The sequence below is a fragment of the Ambystoma mexicanum genome, chromosome 1p (genome assembly GCF_040938575.1).
Source record: "Ambystoma mexicanum isolate Mex_15411 chromosome 1p, UKY_AmexF1_1, whole genome shotgun sequence".
NCBI lineage: Eukaryota > Metazoa > Chordata > Amphibia > Caudata > Ambystomatidae > Ambystoma > Ambystoma mexicanum.
In genome coordinates, this window is record NC_090921.1 from 1377018489 (window position 1) to 1377032462 (window position 13974).

The 13974-nt window shown below is 41.4% G+C and overlaps 1 protein-coding gene across 1 annotated transcript in view; it reads left to right on the top strand.

Annotated features, from left to right (window-relative positions):
- The window catches only part of LOC138454580 (ATP-binding cassette sub-family C member 12-like), a 392790-nt gene that overhangs the window by 218195 nt on the left and 160621 nt on the right, over positions 1 to 13974 (top strand). The gene's annotated exons all lie outside the window — the stretch shown is intronic.

A 13974-nucleotide genomic window follows, 5' to 3' on the forward strand; every position in this document is an offset into this window, starting at 1 on the left:
TTCAGTGGGCCCACAGATCCCAATGGACACAATTCTCAGACAGGATGACTGACCTTCTTCAGGTCCTGAAAAAGGTTCCTGGGCTGGGCTTATGAGGAGAATGTGATGATAGGGTTGGCAACCTTGACTGGAGATAACTGTAGTCACAGATGCTTCCCTCATGGGATGGAGAGCTCACATGAGGATCTTATGACTAGTGGACTTTAGACCCCATCAGAATCAAGACTGCACATAAACCTTTTTGAGCTGAGAGCAATCAGACTGGCGCTGTTATCCTTTTTGCCTTCCATCCAGGGAAAGAATGCCCTGATCATGATGGACAACACAGTGGCTACGCATTATCTCAACAAAGCATGAGGTTGTAGGCTCACTACCAGTGTGCAGGCAGGCAATGCAGCTCTGGTTTTGGGTGCTACAAAACAGGAGTTCTCTGTCAGCTGTTCAACTAGAGATCTTCATTCTTTGGAGAGCCCATCAAGTAGATCTTTTCGTGTCCAGTATCGACAGAAAATACGATCTTTTCTGCTCCAGGGAATTTCCTCAGAAAGGTCCTCTGGGGGATGCGTTCATTAAGAACTGGGAATTTCAACTCCTGTAAGCATTCCCACCAGTCCTCATCATTCCTCATGTCATCACGAGGTTGAGGAAGTTCAGGAAATCTATGATCTCATTGCGGTTTGGGTGAGGAGGACATGGCACCCAGACCTTATGAACATGTTAATTTGCCCTCCATTCCGTCTTCCAAAGAGAGTGGGCCTACTCTCACAAGAGGGTGGCTGTCTTCTTCACCCAGGAATCAGAACTTGGAACCTTCAGGCCTGCTTTCTGAGAGGTTAAGATATAAAAATTGAGACCTCCCGGAACAGATGGAGGTGTTGCTTTCAGTTAGAGGACCAGCAACAAAAACACTTTACTGCTGCTGTTGGAACAGGTTTGCGCCTGGTGTAGAGCTATAGATATAGATCGTTTCACTTGCAACACATCTGCAGTGCTTTCTTTTTTGCTGCACCTAGTCCATTTGGTGCTTCTGGTGGCCACCATCAGGGGATACCTGGCGACATTATCCATTTTCGAATGCACGCCAGAACAAGGCTCTTACTTTAAGATGATGATTGTCATACAATTCCTGAAAAGACTGATAAATACATTCCCACTGGTCCCCTTTCTGGTTCTGTCCTGGGATTTGAACTTAGTACTAACATATTTTAATGGGAGCTGTATTTGAACCTCTACATTCTTGTTCCCTCAGGTTATTACCTTGAAAACTATCTTTTTGGTAGCCCTCCTTCATTCCCATGGTGATGTCAGAATTCTATCTGACACAGAAAATAACTTTACAGCTGTTTATCCACCTCCTCACCCTTGTAAGGATGAAGATAGTTTATAAAGGGTTGACCAGAAAAGGGCTATTAGTTTCTACATTTCTGGGATGCGATGCCACATGTCAGACAAGATGACCAACTATTTATTAGTTATACTGGCCACAGGCTAGGCCAAGCCGTGACCAAACAGAAAATATCGTGTTGGAACATCCTATGGATTTCGGAGTGCTACTTCACTGTGGGAAAAGATGTCCCTGAGAACCTAAGAGCCCATTCCACCAGAGCAGTCACAACCACTTTCAAACTCGAAGGAGGTGTTCAGTGTAGGACATTTGCAATGCAGCAACTTGGTCCTCACTCCACACTTTCTCAAAGCAGTACTGCTAAGACACACTGTCGGGCCAGTACACTCGATTTGGAAGAGCGGTTCTGCACAATATCAATAATTAGAAAGGTACACAAAAAACACTTCTCCCACCTTCATCTACAAAACTGCTCTGGGAGCCTACCTAAAATGAGGAATCTGTGGGAGGACACAATTGATTAGAAGAACAAAATACTTACCCCTGGTAATGTTCTTTCTGTCGGATTTTCCTTCCACGGATTGCTCCTCACTCTCCCAGCCTATGTCGGTGACATTTTTAATACTTCTTTCTTTCAATGACAATGTAGGTTATTTAATCATCAAATTGGCTGTGCGGAAATAGGGACAAACTAAGAACTCAGGCAACGGGCACAGTGCGTGCTATTTACACTATCATCCACGTCACTTCTGGATATGGGAATGTTAACCACCGAGTGACATCGACTTAGTGCCACACAGCACCCTCTGCTGTTGAAAAATGTCTGAAACTGCAAAGCAGGATATGGATACACCTAAAATAGATGAGGAATCCATGGGAGGAGCATCCATCAGAAAGAACATTACCAGGGGTAAGTTATTTGTTCTTTGTAAGGATGCTGTGGTTAGGCATGACAGTGCAGCCAAGTTACGGAAGAGCTCCTCTGCTTTTATATCTTCATTAGCTCTCCATGTTAGCGAGCAAATCCTGATGCAGACAGACCTAAACATGATTACATTCTTGTTTGTTTTTTTATATTCTACTTCATCCGTAGATTCTGAAACATTTGCCACCGTTTTACACAAATTGCTGTCTGCTCACTTATTTAATGAGGTGTGTAAGAATTGCCTTTGATTTGCTAACATGATTTTAGGTAGCGTATTGTGTAGCGTCTGTCTGCCAGGGTGTGTCAGTAGTCTGTGGTATTTGATATTATTACCAGGGTTGACTGGGACACAAATTTAGCTATGGCAACACTGACAAATAAGGCCACAATCAGTTACTTTTCGTGACAGAGACAGACTCAGTACTACCTAAGGCAGAGTTTTTGGTTAATCTTGTCAGTAACAGCTCAAAACCACCAACCACCCAATATAGTAAATTGCCAAACTGTCCTAATGTGGCCAATAAACTAGCCGACATTAGCCAGACTTGCACAGTTTATGATTTATTGATTGATACCAGTGCCCTGTTTTGTTTTTGCTATTTTTTCTCACAGATATTCAACACAGAGTAAATGCTACTTGGAGGTTTTAAGAGTGCACTTTATAATGCAAGGACAATCTGAATAAATCCGTTGGCAGTTTAGTCCCTCCTTCTATAAATGACCAACATTATTAATTTAAAACATTAATATCGGGATGCAAACTACATCACCCTGGAGCATCCCATCGGGGCTATAGAACATCTTCCAGTAAGCAGGCTGCAGGTAATATTGCATTTCCGTTAGTGCTGCTAAAGGAATCCTTTGGACAGCTCGAATCCCTAACATCTACATTATATGCTGCCAGACGTACATTTTCTCCTTCTACAGTATGCCTCCAGCATTGCATTTTTTTTATAGAGGAGTGCCAGTTGCATTTGAATTGAATAATTAATATAATAATTTAAATATTTTCCACAGTGTATAACATAACAACAAAACAGATACAAAATCAATTGCTGAACTAATAATTCAACAACCTTTGGTTTACTTTTCCAAATGCAGAAATCGATCAGGTTCTGCCTGACAGCTGCCGAGGAAATTGTTGTCTGCCATTGCTTGGACATCTTCACTCATTGGCGGGGGCAAAACCTTGCATGGCAAAATCCTTGAGGAAACCTCCATTTGAAGAATTGCGAAACTCGATGGGCTTGAATGGTTCCAAAACCTTTTCTTGTAAACTCATTTGCGGGCCTCCTTAAAAGTCTGAAGCATGCACGTGGTCCTATCCTGGCCTGCACTTCTGCTTTCCCACAACTGCTGCTCCTGTGTGTTTTTCACATGTGTGTCAAGCATTTTAACTCTATTACGTTTCCGCCACACCCGCTTTGTGCCAGTATCATGTAATCATGCATACCATGCCATGGGCATGATGCACAATGTTGCTCTCCTGAACTCGAGCTCTCCTCTACGTGTTATGGCATGATAGCTTAGGCTTTCCTTCTCGTAATTTCCCTGAAGGCCATGTCTCCTGAAACATAAACATGCAGGTATTGCAGTTTCCCTTCTGTAGGGCTAGCTGGTCTGGCGCCCAGTTCATATGTAGACTCTGAAGCTTCTGCTTCTAGCATTTATGCTATATAAAACCCCACACCTAGCTGGTAATTCTTGGTTACTTGTAATCCTCTGCAGTGTATCATAGCAATATTTCTATTGAAAGGAAATCCAACCTTGTCTTTCAAAGGCACATTCTTTTCCTTGAAGGAACAACTGAGACATGCTGTAGAATCGCCACCACCCTCATGATCCCAGCTCTCCCCCTCCTGCTGTTTATATGGGTAAAGCCCTTTACATTCTTTGAAAAGACTGTATACTTCTCGTATTATGTGTGGGTAACAACCCCCTTTTTCTGTCACACACTGCCCTACTCTACACCTGGTTGTTGTATTATTTCATGCATCTTGTGTTCTATTGTGAAGCACCTGGGCATGGGATTTGCCCAGCAGGCCGTATGTCGTCGTGGACAGAGCTTCTTGTGGAAGCACTTCCCACGCTTCAAATAAACACACAATGTACATTGAGGATCTTCCTCAAAGAAACAATTCTTGGAGATGTAAGAAAAAAGTACATTTCATAGAAAGGTAATATTTCAAATTGAAAATATCACATGAGCTCAAAGAAACACAGATGTGTGCAACCAATAACCTTAAGTAAAGGCACTCCTCATCCAGTGAAAGAGTTTGTGTATCTGGAGGTTGTTTTTTGGGGACATGAATGACCTTGCAACATGTAAGTATACAGACTGTTAACATGGCGCAATGTAGTTGGACCATTTTCCAAACCATGATGCTCACGCCCAAACAACCAACTGCACTGATCTTGTGCATTTACCATGCTAAAGCTAGCTAGGGCAATTTGTTTATATGGAGCTGAGATATGGAGACACATGTTATCAGGGCTGAAGCACTCAAAGGAATGAAAGCACAAAACTACAGATGCATTGATTTGGCGCATCACATTGAAAGGGAAACACATGAGTTTTGTGACCAATTTGCATCATACTTCTACCAAAAGATCCTTGACATCCAGGATTACCTTGGCAATGAAGAGCGCTCCGGCCCACACGTCACCAACGAGATCTCACCAACACCACTAAACACCTTGGGCCTCATTACGAGGAAGGAGGTAGTCATGCCGCAATTTGCGGCATGGCTACCCGCATCCGAGTACCGGGTTCCCTGAATGGGGAAATACCGGGCCATTCTGACCTTGGAGGGCCCTGTATTTCCCCATTCAGGGAACCCAGACCCTGTGCATCCCCATTCCCATTCGAGCCCCCATAGGGCTCAATGGAATGGGGAGCATGCTAACAACGGGCCCGTTAATGACGGGCCCGCTGTCAGCATACTCGACCGTTCGCGGACCCGCTAAGGACACCAGGCATCCTTAGTGGGTCCCCCGAGCGTACCTCGTAATGAGACGGTAGGGGTTTAACGGGGCTAGCAGCTCTACCGGCTCCGTTAACCCCCTGCCGCCTTCCTCGTAATGAGGCCCCTGGTCTCTGTTGTCTTTCCGCCTTTAGTCTACAGAGGACCGACAAGCTACCATTGACTCATGCAACCCATCAGAATCTCTGGAGGATCCATGTCCTCCAGATCTTTACAAATCTATCATGAAATCTCCAAATGTAGAGCCCATCTTCCTATCCTCTATCAGCATTGGAAGAGGCCCAGCTCAGTTAAACTCTGCATACTTTGGACCTTTGCTAAAAAAACAGAGCTGACCCTTATGACTCAGCCAGCTATCGTGCCACCTCAAATACGCCTTTTAATCTGGAAACTTCTGGAAAATTCTGTATATTATCAATGCCAGGATTTCATCGCAAAACAATCAACTCCTGAATGAGGTACTGCATGGATTTCTACCTTCGAGGAGTACTGAATCTGGGTACTGAGTACTGAATCTGCTCTGTGCTCAATCTAGGAATACACCCTCAGTCACAAGCACCTCTCTTTTTCAACATCTGCATGGTAACCCTTCTAGACATCATCATTAAATCTGGTATCTCCTGCTACAACTACTCAGAAAAAAACATAATAAATAGAATTAATAATCTACAAATGTGTGAACTACCCATCCGCAAATGCCCCAGCCATTAAAATCTTCCTTGCACTGGTGGATGCATGGATGACAGCAAACTGACTGAAACTCAAATCTGAAATCCAGCCGGTTCAAACTCCACCACAGTCTCTTGTACTGATGAGATGGGCCCTTGCCCAAACCCATCAGCCAAAGTAAGGAATCTTGGAATGACAATGAACAACCCCCACCATTCTTAATAATAAATAATAATAATAATAATATTAATAATTTGGCACTTATATAGCGCTACGAACCCTCAGGTATCTGAGCGCTGCTTATTATTACCCACAGTGTGTGGTGCTCATTTATCGACCTCGGAAGGGTGAAAGGCTGAGGTTGGCCTTGCTGGGATTCAAACCTGCGTTAGCAGGCTCTGCACAGATGTCAAAGCGAGCGCTCTACTCGCTGTGCCACTTGACCACTTGATTGATCCACAGGTGAAGCCATCATCAGAAACTGTTTCTCCCAGCTGTGCATGCTACGCCACATCTTACCTTACTTGACATTCAAACACCAGGCCATGGCCATAATTTCTCCAATATTATCCAAATCAGACTATGCAAACATCTTTGTCTTGGACTCCCAGATTACCTAATGAGAAAACCTCAAAGAGTTCAAAATGCATCTGCAAAATTATTTCTCAGAATGAAGCATTTTGAACATATCACACCAGCATTACATACTCCCCACTGGCAACCAATGAAAAAATGGTTCATTTCAAAACCTAATGCATCGCCCATTATTCGTGCCGCATAGGCGATCCTTCCTCCTTCAGAAGTAAGTTTCAACATAAAACTCCTTCCAGAACACTTAGGTTCAGCAATGTTGCACTAGTACTAGTCTCCAACTTCAACAAGAAATAGCAAGAATGATCATCTTTTTCAGTTCTGGCCATGAAACTGGGGAACACCCTATCCAAACCTCTCCGTCTGGGGGTGAACCACCTGACTTTCAGGAAACAGCTCAAGAGTTCACTTTTCAACCAAACACTTTGAAAGAAATGTAAATAATAGCAACAGTCTAAAAACTGCACCAAAAACTTGGGTGCTTCTGTGGGAAACCAATTTGACTCATGGAAGCTCTGGTTCCACACTTGCTCGTAAAACAAAAGAGGTGATGGAAGGTTTAGAATTAATCTTAACATCTGGCATTGCTCTGGGCAACCCTCCAGAACATGGTTCTTCGCCTGCCAAGTCATTACAAAAGGGGAAAGACCATATACAAATCCGGCTTGTTCCCATCCCAACAGGGATAGTCCATCCCGAACTGCTTGGTGACATCCATTCTGCACAAGGCCACAAGCATCCCCAAACATGTTTCAGCCTTGTTTAGCCTCATCAGTGAGGAGTAGCTTGGGTCTCTAGGCATGCAGGCACGGGACCCATGTCTGGGTATACCAGTGCCACCCGGGGGGAGACTATATCAAAACAAAAGAGGTGATGGCTGGAAGGTTTAGAATTCATCTTAACCTTTGACATTGCTCTGGGCAACCCTACAGAACATCGTTCTTTGCCTGCCAAGCCATTTCAACTAACTCCTCACTACTAAACTGTTGCATACCTACACCTCCCAGACACTTTCAGACAACCCACTAGGTGTCGTGTATTTAAAAGATTCAGACCCTATCCATTTTCTATCAACAACAATGCTGTACATTTTTGCATTCCACAATCCCGGGCTGTCCATAGTGCTGACCTGTCTGGTCGGTACCAGGCACAAACAACTTAGAGATTTTCATATCAACACACAGGTAATGGGTACCTCCGACCTGCATCCATCAACACTAAACGTTTCTGAATCTGCCTTCCCGCTATCCAACTAACTAATACTGCCCTCCTTTCTTACAGAGCCATGTACAGCGAGGCCAAAATTATTGGCAGAATGGCGCTATATAAGACCACTTTAAATTAGATAACATGAATATCATTTGAAGATATAAATAGCTGAAAAAGCCTTTTTTTAATTACTTTGGGTTACGGGGGTCTAGGATGAACTCAGGCAATTTTTGTCTGTAATGAATGTGTTTGGATTTGGATCATATCCCGACCCTCTGCACCTTTAAAGCAATCATAGTATTGGAATCTGTGTGGTGCAATCCTTGTACTATTCCATCAAAACTTGCTTCAAATAGCATTTTGCTTGCAATTTTCCAACAAAAATTGCATGATGTTGTCTCACTCACAAGAGGCTAGGGGGCCTCTTTATGAGTTTGTCGGTACGGTATAAAAGAGACAGTAATTCCGTTACCAACACTGTTTTTGGAAGTAAAGGAATTACAGCAATTCTGAGTTTGACCTTGAAGTTGAGGTTTTACCTCCAGCATCATGCTGAAGGCAAATCCTTCACCTGAAGGTAAAAAAATCATTGGCATTACAGCGGCAGAATTAATGCTTGTGTACTTTCCATCAAAATCCCGTGCCACCACTCGCAATCCCCAGGTAAATACGTGGAGCTGAGCAGTAATTTGACAAATTTGCTACAGATTTAACACCAAACTCGTAATGACGGCCTAATTGTAATAGAATGTCCCCCATTATTTAGCAATAAAACTTTGATGGTCAAAGCTGATAGGACTGGGGTTAGTAAAAGGATGTTGAACTGGAGAAGAGATGAATATTTGATCTGATTTTAGACAGTGGAATTGAGTTACCAGATTTCATGTAGATGTTTTACCCAAAGGATCTAATTTAATTATCTAGCAAAAGCAGATGATTAAGCTGCTATCTGCCCTTTCTGCGATGAAGTGGAGGAGTCTATTATGCATTTTGTACTGATTTGCTCTATATAGATACCCAGCCACACCAACCCCTTTCTTCCCATGTTGATATTACAAGGTTTTAGACAATGTCGCCCCTCCATGTTACATTTTAAAATGATCCCTGCAATTGCACCAGTGTGGGCCTTGAATGATATCTGAGATATCTCTGTAATTAAAAGATGTATCAATTTAAACTAACAATTCTAACCATGTCCTAAAACCTAACCTAGCTAGACTAACAAAGAACCACACATAAAACAAAAGAACACACACAACGCCAGACAAAACACAACACACACACCCCAGTGACAAGACCCCCTCCCGCACCTCCTCACCCAACACCTATTTATTTTATACCCAAACACTCTAACACAAATTTACCTATATAGTTCATTGAAGGGCCCCCACAGTTCCAGCTATCATTCCTCTCTATGTTGTCTAAGAAACATTGATTTTTCGAAGTTTGAGGGTATTTGCATATCCAGTAGCCCACCTTCTACATACGGTTTCTTTGTCATCATCCACACTCTTAGTATTTGTTTAGCCGCCACCAGAAGAGCCTTGTTGATCCAGCATATAGACTCACTGTCAATATCACATCAATTTTTTGATGACTGTAGAATCAATTCTGATGAATTTCGCGGGAACAAAATTTCCCAGACTGTATCTATTCTGTCTATTTCATCTTTCCAATAATCCACCACCCTAACACAGTCCCACAACATATGTAACAATGTACCTTTCTCTCTCTGACATCCCCAACATTGATCACTATCAGGCAAACCCAATATGTTCATTTGCACTGGAGTCCAGTAAAGGCAGCCTAATATTCTTTGATGGATATAGCACAAATTCAGATCTAACTTCCCCTTAACAGGAATCTTTCAGATACTTTCCACTCTTTTACTGAGATATTTCTACCTAACTCCTCAGACCAGGTCTGCCTTAGTTTCTTCAAGGAATCCAATAACTGACCTTCCGTAGGCATGAGTTTAAAATAACTTGAAACCTTTTGTGCCACTGCCTCCAACAGGTTACACAACCCTGGCTTTTGCAACATCAGTACATTCAACATCTGCTGCCTTTCAGATATCAAATTCTTAATAATCCTATATCTTCCAATCTCCCTTTTATTTAATCCATACTTTCCCATTCGGCCTTCAAAGGACACCATTCCCCCATCTCGCCAAATGTCCCCAATTGTCAATATACCTTTATTAACCCAACTGCGCTAATTCAACATTTTATGATCCACCTGTAACCCTGGTTTATACCAAATCGACGCATCTTTATACATAAACAAACCTTGCCCACTACCTCATATCCATGATGTTAATGCATCTTTTGTAGCTGCAATTGGTTGCAAGTTTGTTGCATGTCAGGGTAGTTTCCCAAATGAATATAGACTCCCTATCTGATATGGTTCCAACGTACCACTTTCTAATTGTGCCCACAGTGGTTCTTAACTCCCTTCTTCTCCAAAATAATTAACAAATTTTTTTGACAAAAATGCCCTAAAGTATTTCTCAAGTATAGGATATCCAAATCCCCCCTTCCTGATCACCGCAATACATAATATAGCGTGGTACCTTTCTGCCTCTTCCCCGCACCCCACAAGAATTCTTGAAATATTTTATCAATACGTCTAAGAGCTTTTTGGGAAAACTGCAAAGGGAGTGACTGTATGACATAAAATACTTTTGGCAGTAACATCATTTTGATCGCATTCACCTTTGCCAAAACACCCATCTATGAATGTCCCTCTGAAGCACTTCTATTAGTTTGCCTACATTGTTGGCTACAATTTTCCTCATATCATGGATAAGATAGATCCCTAAACATTTCACACTTGAATTTTTCCACTTGCGATTCCAATCTAATAATGTATCACATGCCGGGGCCTCTTTAGCTGGAAATACCACAGCTTTCCCTCAGTTAATTTTAAGTCCTGACAATAATCCCACCGCTTCAAACATACTCTTCAAGATGGGACCCCTTAACTCCTTTCCTCAAGACAATCATAACATCATCCACATAAACAAGGACCTTAATCTCCCATACTCAACCCTCTAAGGTTTTAATAATAATAATAATAATTTAGCATTTTTTCTTTTGCATTTTATATAGCGCTACGAACCCTCAGGTATCTGAGCGCTGCTTATTATTACCCACGGTGTGTGGTGCTCATTTATTGACCTCAGAAGGATGAAAGGCTGAGTTTGGCCCTTCTGGGATTTGAACCTGCGTTAGCAGGCTCTGCACAGATGTCAAAGCAAGCACTCTACTTGCTGTGCTATCGGAACGGCTTTGCCTTTGCCTGATATAGACTAACAGCCGTTCTAAAGCTAAGTTAAAAAGGAAAGGAGACAATGGGCATCCTTGCCTTGTACCTCTGAACAGCTGAAAAGGCAACAACAATTCTTCATTCACCCAGATTCTAACAGTTATTTCTGATCTGATTATAGGGCACCCACAACATTAATGAGTAACTGCCCAAATCTCATTTCCAGAAGTGAATAGTTAAGAAATGTCCAATTCACTCAATCAAAAACCTTTTCAGCATCTAAGAAAATTAACAGGATTTCCCCCACTTCTGAGTCTAGTAGGCCCATGATGTCTTGCAGCATTCTAATGTTGTCATATCCATTCCGTAACTTCATGAACCCTACCTGTGTTGGATCGATCAATTCACCCATGTGTTTATTCATTCGATTAGTAAAAATCTTAGTGAACATTTTCACATTCACATTAAGATGTGATATTGGGTGATAATTACAACATTTAGAAGCATCCCTCCCTGACTTAGGGATTATAGTAATACCAGCCTCCTTCATCGAGGGACATAGACTCACTCCCATGAACCAGAAAATGATTATACAAATCACAGAGCTCTAGTGCCAGTTGCATGCTAAACGATTTATAGAACTATACTTGCACCCTGTCCATTCCTGGTGACTTTCCAGTATTCAATTCACTTATTGCCAATATTATTTCCGATATAACAATTGGGGCATCTATTGAGTTCCTACTTTCTTCCGATAGACAAGGAATATCAATTTTCTGGAAGAAATCAGATAGCTCCTGTGCATGTGGGGTTAGTTCTTCAGCATATAGAGAAGCAGAAAAAGAAAGAAAGCACTCACAAATATCCTTTCTCTTAACTACCATACCCTCAAGCCATTGTCAATCTTCTGAACATAAGACCTTTCTGAGAAACCTTTTAATTTGCTCTCTAACAACTTGCCTCCTCGAGCTCCTTCTTCCCAATATCTTTGTTTCATAAAGAACATACCCTTTTCAACCTGCGCATCCATCTCACTCTTCAAGGCCTCTTTTACTTTATTCATCTTATTTTTATCTTCCCTAGATTTTGACAAAGCAAAGTTTCTCTGCAGATCCCCCAATTCTAATTCCAGTTCTTTCAAATTTGCCCCTCCATATTTTGGAGCTCTAGAAGTCCAGTTCATTCATTCTCTGCGTATAGAAGCTTTAAAGGAGTCCCAAACCACCAAGCTATCAGCCAACCCTTTGTTCTCACTAGAATAGTTAGTTATAAAATTGCTGAAGGCCATTGAGGCTTTCTATTCCTTTAGTATAAATGGTTTAAGTCGCCACCTGAAAGTACTATGTCTACAAGAATTAAAACTTAATTGTATCTTTACCATAGAATGATCTGAAAGATTACTCTCTCCCATGTTTGCTTCAACTACTTCTTCTATTAGTCTGTCAGATACCAAAATATAATCTATTCTAGAAAGCGAATTGTGTACCGAGGACTAATATAAAAAATCTCTTTGCCCCTGATGTAAGCTTTTCCAAGTATCAATTAAGTTATATACATCTAAAAAAACTGACATTCCTTACTCGATCTTTGACCTGTGAAACCACATGTTGAAGACCTATCTAACTTGCTATCTAGTAGACAACTAGGGTCACCTCACAAAAGCACACACTCACCTCACATATCTCGCAAGAGCATAGTTATAGTTTTAAAAAAGATTCTCCCTCCAGCACATGGCCCATACACAGCACCCAGTGTGATTACTCTGCCCTCATATCTTAAATCTACCAGTATAATACGTCCCTCCTCATCCATGGTCACCCTTTCTATATTCAAACAAAATCTTTTCCGAAACATAATCCCTACCCCTCTTGATTTTGAAGAGTGACAATTCGGAATTTTTTTTGTGTATTTTGAATTATTTAGTAACTTACCTGAACATTCTATTAGGTGTGTCTCCTGTAAAAATACTACATCAACCTTCTCTCTCCAAAGTTTAGACAGCACCTTCCTCCTTTTTTTGGGCAGTTTAATCCTTTCACATTCCAAGTACTAATAGTCAGTGAGCTCATCACCCATTACTTTTCAAGTATGTTTCAGCTTCACTTTATATCCCTCACCTATATTAAGACCTGAATACATTTGATAGTGCATGAGCATCTACGGCATTTAAACCTTCTCAGATTTGGTTTCAGACCCTCTATAGAACCCATCATTCCCCCAGTTTTACAGCAGGTAAGAGTGCAATTCATATCACCACCCCCTACACAGACAAACAGAAACACACAACACAGACATAAATAAATATTTTGGTTAGAAGGAATCCAACAGGTATTGGACTCAGTTAAAAGTCTGTTATATACAACACAATTGCTATTCCTAACTATATCCCCAGAAACCTGTACCCACTATTTAGCTCATTCTACTTCCCCTTCCTCCCTTACTAAACTCTATAGTACCCTACCTATATACCAACACAGCATTCCTCCTCTCCCTATTAACATCTTGGATGACAATCTTTAGGCAAAACTTCAGATAGGTCACTCGACTAAAGGCTAGAACTGCAACTGAGAGAGCCATATATCAGATTATTACCCTGGTTGCATTGTCTGGCGAATGTGACGTACAGAAGACTTAATTGCGAACGTTGTTCATCTATGATTCGAATATTCAAAAATGAACATTGCTAACAATGGAGGAATGACCGTTTAACACCAGAAATGTAGTGTTAGGCTGCTTCTGTTGATATGTATTCGAAATAGATATTGGCTTTCAATCTTTTAATATATTATTGTGACATTATTATTGGTTTTAGTTGTTTGTTGAAATGTGATTGTGTAAAAATGTTCTTATTATAATTTTATGCCGATCATGCTGAAATGTAATATTTTTTATTTGCTTTTTGATATGACGAGGCAAATAGTGCAGCCTAACAGTGCAATATGATCCACTTCACAATTAGTAGTTTGTGTTAGGTTTTAGACAAT